A 7,225-nucleotide genomic window follows, 5' to 3' on the forward strand; every position below is an offset into this window, starting at 1 on the left:
TAGGGTCGCTTGCATGCTCATTCGAATATAATGTAATTGTGTATGGCAATATGAGCATGCCCAAGTGATGACTTTGTTTCAAGCTCAACAGGTAGGGTATTGAGTCCTCTTCCACATAGGGCAAGCTAGAATGAACTATCTTACCCAGGACCGCCGGAGCAGCGTGGACCAGTGGAGGACTCTATACTTTATACTTCACACCACAGTATTGAGTACGACTTGCATAAAGCCCCTAATGAGAACCACGAGGGCTCTCTCAATGTAGAACCACGAGGGCTCTAGTACCGATTCTCTCGGTACGGCTTGGTCCGTGTTCCTTTATGCTTGTACTCTTAGAAAGTCTCAACCCGGAGGTCTTGACTTTGATTGTCATAGTTGGACTACGACGGGGTATCCGACTCATCGAATACCCCAGAAGCACACCATCTTTCGGGTAGGCGGTACGCGTACCTCCGGACGCGGAAAGTCTCAACCCGGAGGTCTTGACTTTGGTTGTCATAGTTGGACTATGACGGGGCATCCGACCATTGCTGATCGAACACCCCTGTTACACCATCTTTCGGATAGGCGGTGCGCGACACCACCGACGCGGAAAGTCTCAACCCGGAGGTCTTGACTTTGTATTGTTGGATAGTCCTCTTCCACTATAGGGCAAGCTGGAAATATTCCATTTTACCCAGGACTGCCGAGGCAGCGTGGACCAGGGGAGAACTTCACGGAATCTTCAGGCATCCATGATTGCCATAGTGCGTAAGCCGCCGCTGTGTGCGTCAACTCGTTCCCCGTGAGGAGGAGTCTAGCCGCCGCTAAAAGACGAAGCATTAAGTGTCCTCATTCCACTATAGGGCAAGCTAGAATTAACTATCTTACCCAGGACCGCCGAAGCAGCGTGGACCAGGCGAGGACTACTTTATACTTCACACCACAGTATTGAGTACGACTTGCATAAAGCCCCTAATGAGAACCACGAGGGCTCTCTCAATGTAGAACCACGAGGGCTCTAGTACCGATTCTCTCGGTACGGCTTGGTCCGTGTTCCTTTATGCTTGTACTCGCGGAAAGTCTCAACCCGGAGGTCTTGACTTTGATTGTCATAGTTGGACTACGACGGGGCATCCGACCATTGCTGACCGAACACCCCTGATTCACCATCTTTCGGATAGGAGGTGCGCCCACCTCCGACGCGGAAGTCTCAACCCGGAGGTTCGGACTTAGAGTTTTTCCCATTCAAAAGTTTTTCTCTTAGCCATACTGAAGTCATCACTTGGTGAACGATTGAACTAGGGCGGGTTAATCGTTTATAGGTATCATGTGGTTTGCATGCTCTCTTAGGTTAAGGTCATGTGGTTGGCTATCGAGCATGCCCAAGTGATGACTTTGTTTCACGCTTGCTTGATTTCTTCATGATTCCCTGTTATATAGTGTAATCATTCGAGAACAGGGAATCTTTGGTTTTGCTCAACAGGTATTGGATGTCAACTTGGTATCTAGATCGCATTAAGTCTCAACCCTTAGGTTCGGACTTGTATAGTGACATCTTGTTACGGTCTTGAGTCTCAACCCGCAGGTTCGGACTACTTAGTGTTTGATCGAATATAATATGGCAACTTGTGCCTAAGTCTCAACCCGCAGGTTCGGACTTCTGTTTATTTGGCCAATGTATGTATAAGGCAACTTGTGCCTAAGTCTCAACCCGCAAGTTCGGACTTGTGTATTTGTTCGAAGTCATGTATAAGGCAACGTGTGCCTAAGTCTCAACTCGCAGGTTCGGACTTGTTAGTGTTTCGTCAACTTTCATATGGCAACTTGTGCCTAAGTCTCAACCCGCAGGTTCGGACTTGTGTATTTGTTCGAAGTCATGTATAAGGCAACTTGTGCCTAAGTCTCAACCCGCAGGTTCGGACTTGTGTATTTGTTCGAAGTCATGTATAAGGCAACGTGTGCCTAAGTCTCAACCCGCAGGTTCGGACTTCTATAGTGTTTCGTCAATTATCATATGGCAACTTGTGCCGAAGTCTCAACCCGCAGGTTCGGACTTCTATAGTGTTTCGTCAATTATCATATGGCAACTTGTGCCGAAGTCTCAACCCGCAGGTTCGGACTTCTGGAAGGATCACTTGGCCACTAATGATCCTTCCGCAGGTTCACCTACGGAAACCTTGTTACGACTTTTACTTCCTCTAAATCATCAAGTTCGGTCAACTTCGATAAAGCAGACGCGGTTCACGAGGATCCAGCGAACGATCATCTCCAAAGACCTCACTAAATAATCCATCGGTAGTAGCGACGGGCGGTGTGTACAAAGGGCAGGGACGTATTCAACGCTGGCTGATGACCAGCACTTACTAGAAGTTCCGAGTTCATATGGACCATTGCAATCCATAATCCCTACTAAGTGAGTATTTGAGTGATTTCCCGTTCCTCTCGGAATAGGAGACACGCTGCTACCCACATTGTAGCACGCGTGTAGCCCAGAACATCTAAGGGCATCACGGACCTGTTATCGCTCGATCTCATTTTGCTAAACACAAATTGTCCTGCTAAGCAGCGTACCGTAAGTGCACTTGCGCACACGAACAGCGAAGGTGTCAGGTCATACTCCACCGAAAGGTCCTAACCCGTTCCAATCGGCATCGACGCATTAACGCTGACTGCGTTCTAGTTAGCATATGTGAGTCACGTTCGTTATCGGAATTAACCAGACAAATCAATCCACGAACTAAGAACGGCCATGCACCACTACCCTTAAATTTGAGAAAGAGCTATTAATCTGTCTCACCTCCATAAGTTCGGACCTGGTAAGTTTTCCCGTGTTGAGTCAAATTGAACCGCAAGCTCCATTTCATTGTGGTGCCCTTCCGTCAATTCCTTTAAGTTTCAACTTTGCAACCATACTTCCCCCGGAACCTGACTTTGGTTTCCCGGAAGCTACTGAGAGCACCTGGTTGTAGCGTCTCCCAATTGCTAGTTGGCATCGTTTACGGTTAGAACTAGGGCGGTATCTAATCGCCTTCGATCCTCTAACTTTCGTTCTTGATTAAAGAAAGCATCCTTGACAAATGCCTTCGCTTTAGTTAGTCTTACGACGGTCTACGAATTTCACCTCTCGCGCCGTAATACTAGTGTCCCCAACTACTTCTGTTAATCATTACCTCCGGTCTGAGTACAAACCAATGAAAGATTAGACCAAGGTCGTATTCCATTATTCCATGCAAGATTATTCTAGGGCGTTTGGGCACCCTGCTTTAAGCACTCTAATTTGTTCAAGGTAAACGTGAGCGGTCGAGCTCTATGTTACACTTGCACCCGTTGAAGGGCACACCATGACACAGACTTGGTGCCCTACCACACCATTGAGTCGCAACCAGATTCCGACTTGGCCCACCGACCACGGGTTGACCGGGTCGGCGGAGCCGGACTGTGTTGGACAAGTATCAACTTCGAACGTTTTAACCGCAACAATTTTAATATACGCTAGTGGAGCTGGAATTACCGCGGCTGCTGGCACCAGACTTGCCCTCCACTTGATCCTCGTAGAAGGATTTATGCTCTACTCATTCCAATTATGAAACATCATTAAAGAGTTTCATATTGTTATTTCTCGTCACTACCTCCCCGTCCCGGGATTGGGTAATTTACGCGCCTGCTGCCTTCCTTGGATGTGGTAGCCATTTCTCAGGCTCCCTCTCCGGAATCGAACCCTGATTCCCCGTTACCCGTTGCAACCATGGTAGTCCTCTATACTACCATCCATAGTTGATAGGGCAGATATTTGCGAGATCTGTCGTCGGTGCGAGACCATACGATCAGCATCATTATCCAGACTTCAACTCAATGACACGGAGAACCCGCGATTGGTTTGACTAATAAGTGCACCAGTTCCCGCGAGGGTCCTGGCATGTTGCATGTATTAGCTCTAGATTTTCCACAGTTATCCAAGTAACTAGGTAGATGATCTCGTAAATTATAGCTGTTATACTGAGCCTTATGCGGTTTCACATTAAATCTGTTTGTACTTAGACATGCATGGCTTAACCTTTGAGACAAGCGTATATTACTGGTAGGATCAACCAGAATTCCGACTTTGCGTTCGAATGTTCATTGTCCCATTGCACCCGGAGGAGCAAACACCACGTTCTATATGTTGTCAAGTCCGGTAGCACACGGGAGGCGAGCCCCCGTGCGAACCTCATTGCCCTCGTATCACACACACCCGATGCACCGGACAGGCACTTGAGCGGCATTCGACTCCGCTAAGCGCACGTGCGCCCGATTGTGCATGCGCTGACGGGGCCTTCATACCCCTACCACAGCGACCTTATGCCAAACTTCCATGAATACTTAGGTGAGCTGACAAGGGCCTTCATTTCCCTACCATCAACTAAAGGACACGCTAGGCGCGTCCGATCATTGCAACTGCGGGGCTTTCATACCCCAATCACCACAGTACGCAATTCACCAGAGTTTAATCACAACCCCCCCGGACATGGCACACTATTAACTTGCAACAAAACTTAGTGTGTGCCGGGCACATCGGTTCCACAAAATCATTCCCGATGTACCCCAATTGGGGTTGCGAACGCATTCACGGTCCTCTGACACACCCAACCAAGCGTGGATACTACATACCTCAAACACCCAGTACACTAACAGACAAATCAACATATGGTTGCTTTCCCCCAGACATTTGCCAATCACTTGGCACCCGGACGGGAACTCGCTCCTGATTGCGCCATTGCCACCCATTTGCCAAGAGCGAGTTCTGTATGTAGATTTCATTTGGAAAGACAACCGTGTACTGGATATTCTATCCGACGATTACAGATGACGAGTACGAGACTCGACTACACTCACGGATAATACATTTTGGGTCGAGATTGCTTTCGGGGTTTTCGATTGGTCTTGCGCTTGTAAACGTATAACTTTGACTTGTGGTAACCTCGGTATGTTAGTCGATCACGTGGTTGTGAACTGGGTACGGGTGGGCAATCTGTTCACTTGCACTCTGGGTAGGAATATGGTGAGCGCTATAGGTTAAAGATCATGGTATGGTTCCATCGTGATGACTTTCGCTAGATAGTAGGATGTTTGGATAGTTATAACGTTTTTGGCCATTTGTTCATAGTGTTCGGTTCATTGAGGAATTCGATTGGTCTTTGCTTCACACACGTGGTCGATCACTTGGATGTGAACTAGGGTGAGAATAAGGTGTTCACTAGTGCTCTTAGGTTTTGGATCAGTACTGAGCACTTGATTGGTTTCGCATAATATGTATCCATAGTGATGACTCTTTCCAGCTTAAGATTTCGTGACCGGTTTCGAATCCTTCCCACGTTCGCTTTTACTTGGTTAGGTTTTCGAGTGTAGATTTGAAAGCAATCTCATGTATGTATCCCATCTGATATAAGCCACTGACAGTTCATGTCACCTCGTTCAACTCTCGCTGGGTCACAGAAGTATGTTACTGCGCCCATTATCCCTACTCGGATAGGTTCGGTTCGTTCGTTTTATACTACGGTGAGTAAACTCAATTTGTGCATCGCATAGCCATGGAAAGCAAGCTTTCGCGGGCCTCTTCGACTGTTTTGATACGAGCTGTGCCCGTGATGCTTGTCATCCCAGGATACTAGACCCCTTTGGACGACCGCATGACCATCAGAAAGTAAATTCCACGTTCGATTTGGGGTGTGAACCCCGAACATAAAGTCTTTGTGTAGAACCACGAGGGCTCTATAGTACCGATTCTCTCGGTACGCTTGGTCCGTGTTCCTTTATGTTCGTACTCTTGTGAATAAGATTCACGTTCGTTTTGGGATATTTGCTACTGTCACCGTTTGAGTACTATGGGGCTTGAACCCCTAACATAAAGTCTTTGTGTAGAACCACGAGGGCTCTGTAGTACCAATTCTCTCGGTACGCTTGGTCCGTGTTCCTTTATGTTTGTACTCTTGTGTGTATAATATTCATGTTCGGTTTGGGATATTTGCTACTTTCACCAGGGTCCCGTTCTTCATACAAGTCTGCCTTGCTAATGTGGTAACTTTATAGTGTAGTTCTGACATCCCAATTTTGGGACTTAGCCGATTTTTCATGTATTTCCATATGACCCGTAGGGTCCCTTTCTTCATACAAGCTTGCCTAGGGCGATCGGTCAAAACTTGTCTTACTATTCGATTGGTCTTCGCACTTTCACCCTAGGCAGTTTGCCTAGGTCTGTCTTCTTGAGGAGGCCAAAACCCGAAATAAGGAGGTCCAGCCGACCCTGAAACCTCCCCTGTCTTAACTACACTAACCCGATTTTTCAGGGTCCTCAGCGCCATACAACTTACATATGAATTTCTAAGAATTTATGAAAAATCGACTAAGTCCGAGATGCCTTTAAGTAGGGATGCTGTATTAAGATGGGAGATGAAGAAGATCAAGATTCATCTCCATGCAGCATCTCATTCATCTCCCAGCATCCTAACATATGTTTTTCTTAGAATTTATGGAAAATCGACTAAGTCCGAGATGCCTTTAAGTAGGGATGCTGTATTAAGATGGGAGATATAGAAGATCGAGATTCATCTCCATGCAGCATCCCATTCATCTCGCAGCATCCTAACATATGTTTTTCTTAGAATTTATGAAAAATCGACTAAGTCCGAGATGCCTTTAAGCAGGGATGCTGTATTGAGATGGGGGATGAAGAAGATCAAGATTCATCTCCATGCAGCATCCCATTCATCTCGCAGCATCCTTACATATGAATTTCTAAGAATTTATGAAAAATCGACTAAGTCCGAGATGCCTTTAAGTAGGGATGCTGTATTAAGATGGGAGATGAAGAAGATCAAGATTCATCTCCATGCAGCATCCCATTCATCTCGCAGCATCCTAACATATGTTTTTCTTGGAATTTATGAAAAATCGACTAAGTCCGAGATGCCTTTAATTAGGGATGCTGTATTAAGATGGGAGATGAAGAAGATCAAGATTCATCTCCATGCAGCATCCCATTCATCTCGCAGCATCCTAACATATGTTTTTCGTAGAATTTATGAAAAATCGACTAAGTCCGAGATGCCTTTAAGAAGGGATGCTGTATTAAGATGGGAGATGTAGAAGATCAAGATTCATCTCCATGCAGCATCCCATTCATCTCCCAGCGTCCTAACATATGAATTTCTATGAATTTATGAAAAATCGACTAAGTCCGAGATGCCTTTAAGAAGGGATGCTGTAT

The sequence above is a fragment of the Anopheles ziemanni genome, assembly GCF_943734765.1.
Source record: "Anopheles ziemanni chromosome X unlocalized genomic scaffold, idAnoZiCoDA_A2_x.2 X_unloc_33, whole genome shotgun sequence".
Lineage (NCBI taxonomy): Eukaryota > Metazoa > Arthropoda > Insecta > Diptera > Culicidae > Anopheles > Anopheles ziemanni.